This window comes from Paramormyrops kingsleyae, chromosome 2, assembly GCF_048594095.1.
Source record: "Paramormyrops kingsleyae isolate MSU_618 chromosome 2, PKINGS_0.4, whole genome shotgun sequence".
In the NCBI taxonomy this organism is placed as follows: domain Eukaryota; kingdom Metazoa; phylum Chordata; class Actinopteri; order Osteoglossiformes; family Mormyridae; genus Paramormyrops; species Paramormyrops kingsleyae.
In genome coordinates, this window is record NC_132798.1 from 21,986,466 (window position 1) to 22,001,286 (window position 14,821).

At 40.4% G+C, this 14,821-nt stretch overlaps 1 protein-coding gene across 3 annotated transcripts in view; it reads right to left on the reverse strand.

Moving 5' to 3' along the window:
- ncor2 (nuclear receptor corepressor 2) overlaps positions 1 to 13,597 on the reverse strand; it is a 151,436-nt gene extending 137,839 nt beyond the window's left edge. For 2 of the 3 annotated variants that reach the window (XM_072708011.1, XM_072708010.1), the window contains exon 1: positions 13,175 to 13,595. The gene's annotated coding sequence lies outside the window, so the exon portion shown is untranslated. Of the gene's footprint in view, positions 1 to 13,174 lie in introns of all 3 variants that reach the window. The other variant, XM_072708012.1, reaches the window with a different exon arrangement.
- Positions 13,598 to 14,821: the final 1,224 nt, after the last annotated feature.

The following is a 14,821-nucleotide window of genomic DNA, read 5'->3' on the forward strand; positions in this document are numbered from 1 at the left end:
AGCAAACAGTGTCTTTGGTTTTTTTCCAGAAAACAAACAACCATGAAGTGAAACATGGACTACATATTTTCTATTTACATACATATATGACTGATCCAAAAAAATTGTACCGGTAGGGTGGATACAGGGGCGGGGGGGGGGGGGGCATTCAAACAATCTTCCTGCCTCTTGGAGAGCAGTGTTCTGCTCGGTCTTTCAAAAATAAGACGAGGGCTTACAGACATAGGTCAACAGACTCCAGGAAGAATATAAAAATACAGACTGTCAAGACACTGGTTTCTCCATATTTCTGGAGATTATCTATCCACCCATTCATCCATCTATTTTCCTTAGCAGCTCATCCCCTTCAAGATCACGGGGATTCCGGAGTCTGTCCCAGAGGCCATGGGTGCAAGGCAGGGGACAGGACAGGACAGGACAGCACAGGACAGGACAGGACAGGACAGGACAGGACAGGACAGACACACACAGGCAATATGGTAACTCCAATTAATTAGTATGTTTTGGACTGTGGGGAGAAACCAGAATGCCCAGAGAAAACCCCACGACAACACAGGGAAAACCTGCAGAGATTATAAATGTTTACACAGTTTGGTTTTTTGTTTTAAGATAAAAAAAAAACATCCAAATACTTTAAGCAAAAGGGCCATTTTGAAAAGACTGTATGGCATTTAAGTTTGATTATTTCAATAAACACCTGAAGAAAATGTTTCCTCCCCTTAAAAAAGGGGACAAAAGATTTCATTAGACAAAATGCCTGGCTATGTTCTGTATACAATGTTGCATACTTCATTCAGCGATGAGACAGCATCTTATATATTTTTGCACCACTTGTTGCTAAAGAAAATATTTATGTAGGTTTGACATGCTCAAAATGTTTGTCATGCTATATACTAAGGGCACCAAGCACTGATCTAAAAATGAGAAAGTAAATTAGCTGTTGGGTTCAACATGTACTGTGCATTCATTCATTTAAACAGACCACGTACTTGCTGTAATGATTAAATTAATGGAAATTTGTTGTTTTTCCCCCCCAAGTAGGTACTTTAGCTCAAAAGAATATTGTAACTAATTTAATTATATTTCAGTTGCTATGAACAATGTGTAACTGCATAATGATTATTATGCATTTGTATAACTTTAGGTTATGGCATCACTTGAGCCAACTTTAATTCCAATTTTCATGGAGCAAATAGCTCAGAAGTTGTGCTTGCTTAAAAAGAGTGATGAAATCAGTTACTATATATTTTTTTAAGTCAGGTTAGCAAAATATTTTTCACAGTGCAGTGGGCCAAAACTGACAATTTCTCTTTGTCCCATAGACAAACCACAACTTGTGGATCTCAATGTGAGTCAAAGGGGACAGAGAGAGCATGCCATCCACCAGGCATCAAGCTATGCACAGGATTAACACTGCAGAGCAGAGCTGGATGAGAGACTATGTATACTCCCACTGGCTCCAAGACACTCTGGGCTGAGCTCCAATCCCGGGATAGCATGACTGCCTCAAACTTTCAGACTATTAATCCTTCTCCAGTCACTGGCCCCAGGGCTCCCCTGCCAAGCCCCACCCAGGATTTGGTGGACAACTCAGAGAGGCCTAGCATCGCATTGTGGCATCAGAGATGCAAAGGTTGCAAAAGGGGCCTGATTTAAAAAAAAAAAAAAAAAGCAGATGATGGACTCTCAGACACAGAACTTCAACAGTGGTTACCCAAGAGCCTGAACCCTGCAGACTGGCACTGATCAAGGCAAATAGCATTTAACATACCAGGAAGTTCTAAACTCCCCCCACCATATGCCTGATTTATGGTTGCGCAAAAAGTACCAACATTTTTACCACCTTACATATACCCAATATATTCTCTTTCAAAAGATGTTGCAGCTGTTGAGCTGTCCCTTCCTTCACCACCACTTCAGTGTTTATCGCTTCTGTGACATACCAAAACAGTAGTATATTGGTATAGCAGTGTGCTCCGCTAACCAAATTGAATGATCATAAGTATACGCGGAATTTATACAGATTGCAAACTTTTGGACATTACACCTCATATTAATATTTTAGGTATACTACTAATCTGCTTACCAAATTATGGGTGCAAGTAAACGTCCATATAGTACCGAAAAGCCAGCATCCCAACAAATGTTTATGCCTGTAATCTAAGGTCCTGATGATAATCACAATGTTGCCCTAGTGCCAACCATTCTGCCCGAGCATTCATGTGGAGCTTCAGTAATTTAAAAAAAATTACAAAGACTAGGCTTGTCCATCTTTATATTCAATTATCATTTAGTCTTTTGTGCTTTGAAAGATACAGGTTAGTTTTGTTTTTAACCGAGTAACTATGTTCCTCAAATAAGATTTTAGTATACAAGCCTATGGCCTTTTCTTTAGTAGTTTTCAAAGTTTGTTTCCAGTGACACTGCATTTGTAAATTTGAGATACGTTGAGAGCTTGTCAAATTACTTTGTCATTTCCTATCCATTTCCTAAGACCTTTTTACATAACATACAAACCACCTAAATTATGCCCATGTATGTACAAAGTTACCACTGCATGTACTGACAGCACTACATTTGAGACTAATCATTAAAAATGTAAAATTAACAGCACTGAAAAGTTTAAAAGTTACTGCGAGAAATGCAAGATTCCACGGTCACAAAGACACCCAACATATGTGAGGAATCAGGCAGCTGGTATGGACTGGGTAGTGAGACACCCCCACAAAGTTCCACCCACCAACCCACAAAGCCCCGCCTAACCAACCTCATCAAAAAGAGGCCAGTAAGTCAAAATGAAATGAAAAATGTATAGCAAAATTAAACACATGTAACATAAAGAAAAGAGTGCATAACATAAAACGTGCAAAATGTCTCAAGTCATTGATTCGGTCTAGAATATACATGTGCTTGTTTATGGTACCCATATTATTTGCTGTGCTATGTGGCTCCAATTTGACTCCATTGATTTTGGCCCCAAAAATTGATTATATCCAATTCTGACATAACACATTGATGCAGCTGAATCTGTGTGCGTGTGTTTTTTATATTTTTTATATATACATATAATATATACATATATAAAATATATACATACACAAATTAAAAATAAAAGAAACCTAATATGTCCAAGGGTATACTCCTTTATAATTCATTACAATACCTTTTAACTTAATGAATTTGGACAACCTAACAGTGACATGCGAACCATATTTTGCAAATAACTGTTTGCGGAATGTCGGTTATGGAAATTCCAAACAAGTTCCATATTACCAATGTCAAATTCTTTTTAAGGACCAGAGCCTCCATGATGTCGCATTGCTAAATAGGGAATGTGTTGCATGTTGCTCATTCCATGTTGGGATGAGGGCAAGAAAGTGAAAGGGGAAGAAATCCAAGGCACTATCTACTGTTTGCTATTGCCAGTTTACTGATGTGTCGGAATGGATTTGGCTGACAGAACAGCTTTAGATGCATGTATGAGCCGTAAAACTGCAACACAGACAGAAAGTGCACAGTGTCATGATACCAACGATCTCTCCATAAAGGAGACATCATGGAGACATCTTAATCATTCACAATCTAATATCTTCAAATCACACACCCCTACTCTGAACAAAAGCATCCGCTAAATAAATAAATGTAGGTCTAAATATACATGTTCAGGGTAATCACACTCATTCTCACCCCCACCCCACTTCCTGTCTCTCACTATACACCCTGTCCATCACCATGAAGTGTGAGCACACTTGAAGTAAGCAGACTATGGAGGCAATGGCACATTAATTTTAAAAAACTAAAAAACACAAAAAGTGTGTTCCTACCACCCCACCTCAAATCAGAGTAATGATAGGGGAGCAACATGGAGCTGCCAGTGTATTAAGGCTCATACCCCAGAAACGATGACACAAGGCTCAGAATGTGAATAAGACCATCAATCCCCCCCCAGCCCCAGCAGGATGTGGGGCCCCTTTCCCCCGGAAACCTCATCGGAAAGAGCAACGCAGAACATGAAACATGAAACTCCCAAGCAAGGGCCCCACTAAGAAAGACGCTTTTCTCAGCTGGAACATGGAGCTGCAGAAAGGATGAGTTTCCTCATACTAAAACATCAGAATCATTTCTTTTTGGCCAAGCAGGCTCACATTAAATATAATTGACAAAAGATTAGTAAAGTATTCAGATTGAGTGGATGGAGAGACCTGTTACAAAATGTAACCAGTATCCAGATACACACAGAAGCAGGCACAAACTACTTCTGTTTCTGTAATGCAGGCCTCCGTTACACACATAAGAGCAGAGTTGGGAGGTGAAATAGTTAAAGGCATGGACACAAATTAGCAATAAAACCCTAGGAGGAACCTTGATGTGGCACTTAACCAGATAAGATGCAATAAAAGCAACTAGGTGTTTGTACCAACCAGCTAGACACAAACCGAATCACTGCTATGCTTCCTAACAGACCGATCATTAGAAAACTGAATTACATTTTTAAACATGTAGATCTTTAAAATTACAAGGATATTTTAAGAAAACTGCAGTGAAACTTTCACCTGATAAGGCAAACATGACATTCTGTGACAACAGCCAGAGCAAAATTTTGCGACAAGGACAGAGAAAGCTGAAATCGTTAGTCAGAAAGCAGAAATCTGTGCCACAAGTGGTGCCATGTAACAGAAGCCACTGGATGTGTATGTATGTTTGGATGAGACTTAAAAATTCATCTTTTCATATGAGATTAACATTTCATTATTTATCAGATGGGTCATTCACACAATTACAATGAAATAGAATACAACACAATTTTGTGTACAGCCATTGACATTAGTGGTGGGTGATCTTCCCAAAGGAATCATACTGTGATCTTTATGACACACAATCGCGATCCATGATCTGAATTGCGATCTTTCCCCCCAATTTTGAAATGAACTGTGAATAACACCCAGACTAGAAGAAGCCTAAAGATGTATTGGCACCATTTAAAACAATATATTGAATTAAAGACACCATTTTGAAAATGGCAGTTAAATCCTGAGTTAGCCTTTATTTTAAAGTTCTCAGATGCTTCCTTTACGGTGGTTAAATACATCCGTTGTTACTACTTCCAGAAGTGCTGACTGCGGCCCAACAAAGTTCACATATACCTTTGCTTTGTGAAAAATCCAACTGTGTATGCTTGATTTACACCGCGCAAGTCTGCGCATGCACAGCATTACACTTTAAGACATATTTTGCGGCAGTGTCCGATTTGTTCCACTTCATTTCACGACATTTTCACAACCTAACCGGATCCTGTTAATGTGTTTTTTCACTTCATCAGGTGCATTTTATGGGCTGCTTGTGAAGGATCTCCACCAGCCCAGAATGCAATATTCAGCCATATATTCTGATTTTGGATTCTTGGTGTCCTCTGACTTTTATGAAAGTTTGCCATAACACCTGCACTTGTATCTGAGTGCATGTTTATCGGTCTTCTTGGGTACCTAGCCACGGTGGGGTGACCATATCTATCCCATCAGTTCAGAATGAGACTCAAAGGGTCTCTTTCATATGTGATGTATTTGAAAAACAATTCAATGGCTGTGTCCAAATTTAGGGGCTGCATCCTTCCAGGGCTGCATTCGAGGACCAAATACGTGACAGCAACACGAAAAGACTCATTTAAAAGGCTCCTTCAAATCTAGTCTACAAAGAAGTCATTCTTTTGCTGAACTGACATCACAATAACTTCTTAGGTTATGCAATGTTTTGCTCTGATTCAATGATCTAATAATTTTTCCCCAAAGAGTTTGCCAAAAATCTCATTACTGTAACAGTTTTAATATCAAATGCAACAACTACATTTTTTTTTTTTAAATCTCAACTTTATTGCATGTAACCCAGAATAAATTTGTATGATAAGATATAGGTAATAAGGTATATTCTTTGCTCAATTTTCATGTTCTGTCATTTTTTGTCATCTCCGTTATTCTTGGATTTGATTCAATAGTGTGATTACAGAAATAGACAGTAATATGGTAAAGCTAATTAACAACTCCAGAGGCAAAATCAGCAGTTTAGTCAATGAAGCTGGATAATCTGAGTCTCTCTTCAAGCTAATTTTAAAAATTAGATAAAATTGCAACCTAGTATTTAAATTTTACTCAGACCCCTAGTGTAGATATAGTCTTTTCTTTTACATAAGGGTATTGAGGTGGAGGGGTTGTCTATATGTTGCTCGCTTGATCTGTCAGTGATCTCTGCAAATTGGACATCAGCGGCAGATGGTGAGGTAAGGTTGAGTAAAATGCTAGTCATCTTTTCTTCTGTTCGATAAATTTTCCTGTATTTTCTCAACCTTTCATTGTGCCTTTCCGGTTGTTTAAGGGTCAGTCATGCAGCTGTTTTCAAAAGACCCTTTTTACTGTGTGGGTCTATTACAAACCTAATTATTTATATTATATATCAGACAGCTTGTTGGAACTACTGTAATTGTATGTGATGCCTATAATAGTCTTAGACAAAGTGAAATAGGCATAAGGGCTACAGTATGACTATAGGTAAGAGAGTATTTATACGGCATCTTTCTAGACCAAAATGTTACAAAATACTTCACAAGAAATAAAAAAAAAATATTCTCTAGCATACAAATCTGCATTATCCTGCAACTGAATTTTCAACCACAAGTGCAGTTTCTTAAGCGATATTCCACCAGCACCAACTACGAGCAGTCATTGTCCTGGTGGTTGCTTGAGCTAGGGTCACTGGAGGGACTGACTAACCCTGACACAATGAGATTTCTTAATTATTTAAATGTATTCCAAGCTGTGGCATTAACTCATTTCCCATGGCCTTTTACAGTAATTAAAACCCTGGCATTCTTACGGTAAAAAAGCAGGTCAGCCAGCACTGCAGTAAATGGCTTATCTGGCATTTTAAACCCCCCCCCCCCCCCCCCCCCCGAGGCTGTGCACTTCCACTTTGTTGGTTTATCTGGAGAAGCTGTGGGTGTCTGACTAGGCTGTGCAACATTTACTTGTGTTTTGGCCTGGCTCTCAACAACCTGTTTTTGTCAATATATTTTGAGGGCCTTAAAAATACACAGTGTAACTCCTACACAGTGTGTGTGTATGTGTGGCAGAGCGAGATTGCATGGATGTGGCTGTGTGGGCGGAAGCAGCAAAAAAAAGTGAGATTTGTACCATTTGGGGGGATGGGGAGTTCACAGCTTGCAGCTATGATGTTGTGCTCATCAGCCTCAGCTCCAAGCAGCTGTGGCAGACACAAGCATGGACACAGAATCCCTTCAACTCTACCAAAGCCCAGAGCAGAACAGGAATGTGAGCGTAGGGGCCAGAGAGACGGCAAAAAAAGAAAAGAAGAAGAAAAAAAAACTGTTCTTGTTCTCAGCACCACCCTGGCCTGAAGTGAGGGACACACCCTAAAAGCAGCATGTCTATGTTCCTAATCCCCCCTCCCCCAGCCCCAAGCCCGGCAGTTCTCAAGTCAGCCTGCCGAGTCCTGCCACAGGCTGCAAGGAAAGTGAGCCCAGCACATTTCAAAACAGCAGTTTTCCCCGTACATTAAAAACAGAGAACACACAGAGTGAAACAGGGAGGCTGGAACAGAGTATGTGCTGCAGTCTCATAAATAACAGTTCCTCATGCTCTTCAATCAGCCAGCTCAGACATAGAAAATCTGAGGTTATGCTAGGTCAATACAACAATTTTCTTTCATGTGCAACTTCTCCTGGTGGTGATGGGTCGCAGGATATATGCAGTTTACAGTGACTGCAGTGAGAGCTAGATGCAAATGGATGGAGATATTTCCATAACTGCAGGAGATTTGCTGGAATTTGCTTCTCAAATTGCTTTAACAGTTCACATATAGAAATGTAGCCAACCACAGGAAAGAGAATCCCAGGGGGGGATTATGGGAATTCATGAACAGGCTGCGCTAGCACTTGACATGGTAAAAAAAACTAAGGGTTAGGTTCTATTTATCAGTCTAGGAGGTACTGGAACAGTGAAAATTTTCCTGTGGTTCCTGAAAACTTTTTCAGCCATGTGGGTTTAGTTATGGAAAACATGCAGACCCCATAAGGACAGACACAGAAAGAGGTGAATTGGCACACAGCCCACTGGGCCCCCAAAGGCTATCTAAAGGGGTTTATGTTTCAAATCCAAGACTAGAGGAGGGAATCCAGGCATTTTCCCTCGAGTTTCCTCAGAATGGCTAAGGCTTTTGCAGTCATAAGGATCATAATGCTACAAGTAACATGATACTGAGAGGAGGAGACTGAGCTTGGCCAATGCAGTAAGCAATGATATTCCCACTAAGCGCTCCAAGTGCACTCGCTTCTAAGACAGAGCCAAAAGGCAAACTTCCAGCAAAGCCTGTATTCAAACCACTCTTACCAGATTCCTCTGAATTCCACCAGCATGTGATTTCTGAAGAGTTTAATTAATTAACATCCCAGTTTGTACTACTTATAATCATCTATTATAAATGGTGTCATATTACTCGACACAGTGAATAAAATAGGAACTTATAACTGACCTTCCCAATAAGTTCCTTTTTTAAGTATTTTTCCGAAAAAATAAGTGTACATCACAGCCATGTTATAACAGATTCAGGATTCTAAGTTTTTTTTTTCCCCTTCTTGCTCTCATCCTGGAAATTAAGCTGCCAAAGTGCAATTAGGAAATCTCATAGTAAAGCCAAGAGCAAGTTATTCACTAATGACCAATGTTACAAAATACTTGTTCAGCACCAAACTGAGCAAAACACATAAAAACAACAGTGCAGCCTCATAAAGACAGTGAGGCTGATAGGAATGCAATGCCCCAAGTCGTTCACTTCAGAAGTCCAACCCACATGCTCCCTGCAGCCCCCCACCTCCCACCCCCATCACCACCACCCAGGAATCCTCTGATGCACACCTCCCCTGAACTCGGTGAACCCCTTAACGCCACTGACACAAACACCCTTAGGATGTGAAAACCAGTCTCCCTTTCTGGGCAGACTGAGACAATGCCAGAGACTCCCACACAGATTTCCAAGCACCACTGAGCTCAACTAGGAGAGATGAGGCCAGTTGAAACATGACCTGAGAAACTGTAGCTTTTGAATTTTTTTGCTATGGGAATGAAATATTTAAATTGAGTGCCTCATGCGGCAGCTGGCAACATTGGTGGTTAGACACTTACTGACTTATGAGGTAATGAACATGATGCGACTTAACCAGGATGCTACTAATATATTCATACAAACAGATAAGAGAGAACACAATGTGCTAGGCAATTATACTGGTTGCTTTGAGTAAAAGTATGGAACCAGCACCATTTTAAAACATAATAATTGATAACATATCTCCTGGAGTATGCTTCCACAAAGAATATGTCATGACAACAATCACATGGACCAAGAAAAGCAAGAGACCATAGTAGAGATCTCATAGAACAGAGAAGATGGCTACAGATGAAGCAGCAATAATGCTAAGTTCACACTATAGGACTGTCAGAGTAGTCAGATTGCTGTACTGTTCACATTACACAAGTCAACCCTTTGTCCACGTGCGTTCCCTTGCCCACCACACCTGTTATTCCCTTATTCCACTTCCCCTTTTCCTTTCAATCTGTTATGCCTCAACCCTAGACTGAGGTTCGTAACACCGTTATCTTGTAATTGGGACTCTTGTAGTCATTGTGGTTTACACACTACAGAACTGATCAGTGACAGTGGGTCACACTACAAGATCTTTCACAAGAAGGAAAAAATAAAAAAAATCACTGACATGTCATAAAAACACATTCAAGAAGTGACAAAGGGAAACAACAATTCTCTGGTTAATGCACTATAAATTGTTAAAACACTAATCAAATTACAACATATGATCTACATTTAAAAACATGTGGCATGTTAACCCTTGTAGACACAGAACTTTCAGGAAACACTATTACATACCAAGTCTTTAGTAGGGATGTCACGATACCAGAAATTTAGTAGTCAGTATTAGGGCTGTACGATATGATCAAAATCTCACATGCTAATACAAGGGGGGGGGGGGGATTCTCATATACTTAAAAACATTAAACATTATAAAAATGGAATTTCTGTAAATGTAAGCAACAATACCATGTAGTGCAAGGTTAATTTTTGGTAAATGTCGCAATAATTCCTATGAATGACTTCATTTTTCATGGCTTTTTGAACAGATGAAAGCTGTAGTTTTTAACTGCTGGCACTTATGTCTTATTTGCGGCTCATTAAAATCGGTCATACACAGTACTGTCCAGCCACTATCTGTGGACTACAGTGTTTGTATGCACAAAATACCGCGTAATATGTTGCTATCAACTGATATTGTTAACAATGGCTAACAATTAAACGGGCTAGAACCGTCATGCCAAATGTCTTCCGTCACCCAAATTCCTGCCCCCTGTGACGTATCACACAGATGTTTGGCTGATGATGCAATCATGACGACGTAGTTTCAAGGTACCCCATACGTTGAGTTCATCCTTACTACAGCAGCAACAGTGCTCATCAATAAAATATGTTTACACATTTTTTTCTTAAAAAGCGTGTTAACTTTCTGATTAAAGAAATCATTTGCATTTAGCTTTAAAGTACAACCAACGTCTTATTAGATTCTTAACTGCAGCAGTACAGGATAAAACATTGCTACCAAGCTAAATGTACACATCTAATAAAACGTTGGTTATACTCTCAAGCTAAATGTAAATGATTAGTCATGTGTAGCTCCTGTGCTTGTGGGCATCATTCTACTTCTTCTTCAGCATGTAAGGATAGACTGGAACACTTGTAGACACATACAGTATGCTTCCCCAGTCAGTCCCGGATGAATTGCAACATCGGTACTTACGCTGCCTACGGAACCTACTATACAATACTCCAAAACAAACATAGGTGCAAACAACCATAACTATAACCGTAAATGTTTACTGAATACCTCTTTCTTGAACACTAAGAACGTTTACTAAAACTGAATTTTTACACCTTTTTAAACTCCTCTCCCGGGTCTCCCCTCACCCTGTGTCTTGTGATCTCATTGTCTGTAGCTCATCACCCCATTCATTGCCAGTCGCAACCAGGTCACAGTACAGTTCACACAAAAGGATTTGGAGTCACAAGAGGTCCAGATATTTAGCCTGCTATCTGATGAGCATCGGTGACTCATTGGCAACTCACTCTGTCCGGTCGCATCTTTGAACAGGTCACAAACAGCAATCAGGCACCAATTTGCCATCACTCAGTGAGCACTAATTTTCCTCCAATCTAGGGTTTTGTCAGCATTCTCCAAAAACTTAAAAAAAAAAAAGTCCACCTTATTCTAATTTGAGGAGGGGGCATTTTCAATCAGAATATGATTTGAAATGGATATAAAACTTCTTTAACGTAAAAAAAAAAAAAAAAAAAAAAAAAAAACGTAAAAAGTTACATTTGTTTACAAAATGTTCTGAGTGTTCAGGGAACAAGTACTCAAAAGTTTCCACAGTTAAGGTATTTTGTGGCTTGAACTTTATATAGGTTTGTAACAGTGTTTCTTAAAAGTCCCATGTACACAAGGGTTAAGGTGTTCATTCATACAGTTAACACGACAAACATATGTAACCATTTAACAAGACATTACCCGGATGTGCTGCTCCCAACCCTTCTGCCAGACCATGAATGTGGATCTTCTCTTCAAGCAAAAAAATTTAACTAATTTTATTTTTGGCACGTTAAGTCCTTTTGAAAAATGGCTGAGTTTCGGTTTTCAACTATGCCTTTCAGTCTTATCTTGTGCTTTGGTTGGTTGGTTTTGTTTTTAGGGAACTATACTCATATGTTCCTCAAAAAAAAAAAGAATTGGTATACAGGCTTTTAGCCTCTCTCTAGCAGTTTTCACAATTGGTTTCCAGTGACACATTAGTAAATCTGTGATACATTTAGAGCGTTTTAAAAATCTCCAAATATGGAAAGCTGCTATATATTATTTCATATTTCATTCCCATGAAACTGATATCGAATCAGAATCGGATTGAATTGAATCGTTAGCATGTGAGTCGGAACAGAATCGAATCGGGGCATCTGTGCAAAAAAAAAAAAACATGGATGAGCGATAGCACGCTTCGTTTCCTCTTCTGGGGTGCTGGGAGTCGCCGAAAATGAGGGTGAATAGGCCTTGGAAAAACCCCTCTCTTGCAAATACACGGGAAGATAAATGGCACTCACTGATACTGTAAGACGTTCAGCATCGCCATTTAGTGTGTCAATTCCAAAGGCTAACAAATGCGAGCCGGGAACAGGATGTGCACTGGACACAAAATGATAGCAAGTCCATTTCAACGACGGCATTGACTGACACTTAAAAATGAGAACAATGAGTGTAACGATCCCGGCAAGGGACATCTGGACGGCTCAGGGCTTTTCCCCCTGATGGCTGTCATGTAAATTAACATCTTCGAAGCCACAGCCACTCACCCATCGGGCGAATGGAGACCTGGTGGCCGGAGAGAAACTTTCCGTATGGTACTCAGACGCCCTTACCGTCTTTTTTCAATGTACATGCGCTTAGCTAGTACGTATTTTGTTCATTTTAACAGCCGGCCAAGTATCCTTACACTAATGCGAAATTTAAGGGGAAAATCCTTTCAATCGTATGTATTTGGAAAAATCAAAAGCACAGTAACAATGAGCAATTAGCACGCAGTATACAGCTAGCTAGTTAGCTCGAACAATGACAGGAAAAGCCAGCTGGCTGCCCAGTTATCGGCTGCAGCTACTAGCCAGCCAGCCAGCAAACCGCCAACATATTCCCACTGCTACCCAGACACGGAGCGCATGCCAAAAGCCGGCCGCACTCGGCACCTTTTAAAAGATAAATCCGCGGTCTTTCCGGGCGGCTACAGCGGCGTTATCGAACGGCGTGACGCGTTAGCGAAACAAAAACAGCGCCGGCTAGCCGTTAGCCCTTCGGATAGCTGCGGCGCCCTACATAGCCGACTTTGGGTACACCTACTTTTCGTGGCGGAGGGTCGTTTCGTTAGCCGACTGCCCGGCTAGTCAGCTATTTAGCCAGCTAGCTAGCTATCCGAGATGATAGCTTTAGCTTACCATCTCCCCCGAATAGGCACAGCATGGTTAGCCAGCTAGTACTCGGTAAACTAGTCGTCATCGAGATGCTTACCTTAATATCGCCGTAGTTGAGTTTGTTGTGTAATTGGTTTGCTTCTCTCGCGGTGTATTTTCCCAAACAGTAATCCACACACACGACGGCAACGTCTTCTCTGTCTCCCTCACCCACTCCACGTATCTGCTCCTTCTCCAGTAACTGCCAGCGTAGTATCGGACGGTGGCCGCCGAGTGGTGCCGGCTCCTTCTATAGGTCGCTTGCTTGCTTGCTCTTGCTCGCTCTCGCTCTCTCTCTCTATCTGTCTATCTATGAAGCTAGCTAGCTATCTCCATATCGCTGTGCTTCTTCCTTCGCCCGAAGTAACTTGGCGTTTGGCCGAACGCTCGTTTTCCCCCCTCTTCCACCCACCCTTCACCGCGTCGTCATCATGAAATCACGCTGAGATTTGAGGCCACCAGCGGGATCGCTGGCGCAGGTTCCGGGCAGTCCACGAAGAAACGCTGCGCGTGGGCCGGTAATTAGGCAGTTAAAGGGCCTTAGCACAGGCATTGTGTAAACATAAAAATCACCAAGCAAGCGGCATGAAAATAGTTTATGTGAAATAGGCTGTTTATTATCTTCTCTTGCTTTATAGTTTTGCACATTTATGCGGTTTAATATTTGCTTTAAGTCATTCGTGGTAATTGTCTTTCTCAGGTGTGCTGATTAATTTGTGTTGTATTGTGTAGGATACAAAATTATATTTTGTTTAAACGTCGTTCAGCCACATATTAATTCTAACGGGAACATCTTGCTATTCGTGGTCCATCCCAGTTTCATTTCTCAGTACATTTAATGGTTTATTTAAATTTACTTACATAAGGTGTCATAGAATACTGGTGCATGTGCTATTTTATCAGCAGGCACTTTTGACCAAAGGCACTTGTGTTAGGAAATCGTTGAACATTTCTAAAGTTGGTTATTCGCTAAACAAATTGTAGAAGTTAGACCATCTCCTGCCAGCACCTGGTTTGGCCATTGACTTCATGTATTTACATTTACATGTATTGTTACTTAGCAGATGTCAAAGTGACATACAAGTGAGGCACCCAAAAAACAAAAAAAAGATACAAAGCCTACTGGACCTAATGCCAGCACCTTTTACTGCAACCACATGTGTTCAGCTTAGGCATGCCAGAAAATGGGGAGGCACATGATTTGTTTCGTATGATGCTGATCCCAACTTCTGACCCTTACTGTGTCAAAGATTTCTGTCTCTTGAGAGTTCAATAGGCTGGATGCTACATGTGATTTCAATCACCAATGTCTGTAACTGTAATCTAACTCACAGGTTAGCTAGCTGTTTTTTATAAGAAAGTGCCACATAAATTTACCTTGTCAGTACATGTTTTTGTGCAGAACATAACCCAAATAGTTGTATACATTACTGGCAATCTGTTCACCATTGTAGATAGCAAGCTTGTTAGGGTAAGGCATTTTTTCCACTATAAATATATAGACTGTAAATATCAGCTAAAGTTGGCTGGAGCAGTTACAGTTGAAGTCTTTTTCATCTATTGTCTAACCTCAACTTGAAATTTACATGGTGAAATCTATTGCAATAAGCAGTTAACTGTCAGTATTAATATTTATATTCCACATACTAGGTTAACTAAATATATGTTCAGCTTCAGGTGAACATATTGACATGTCAAAAGAAAC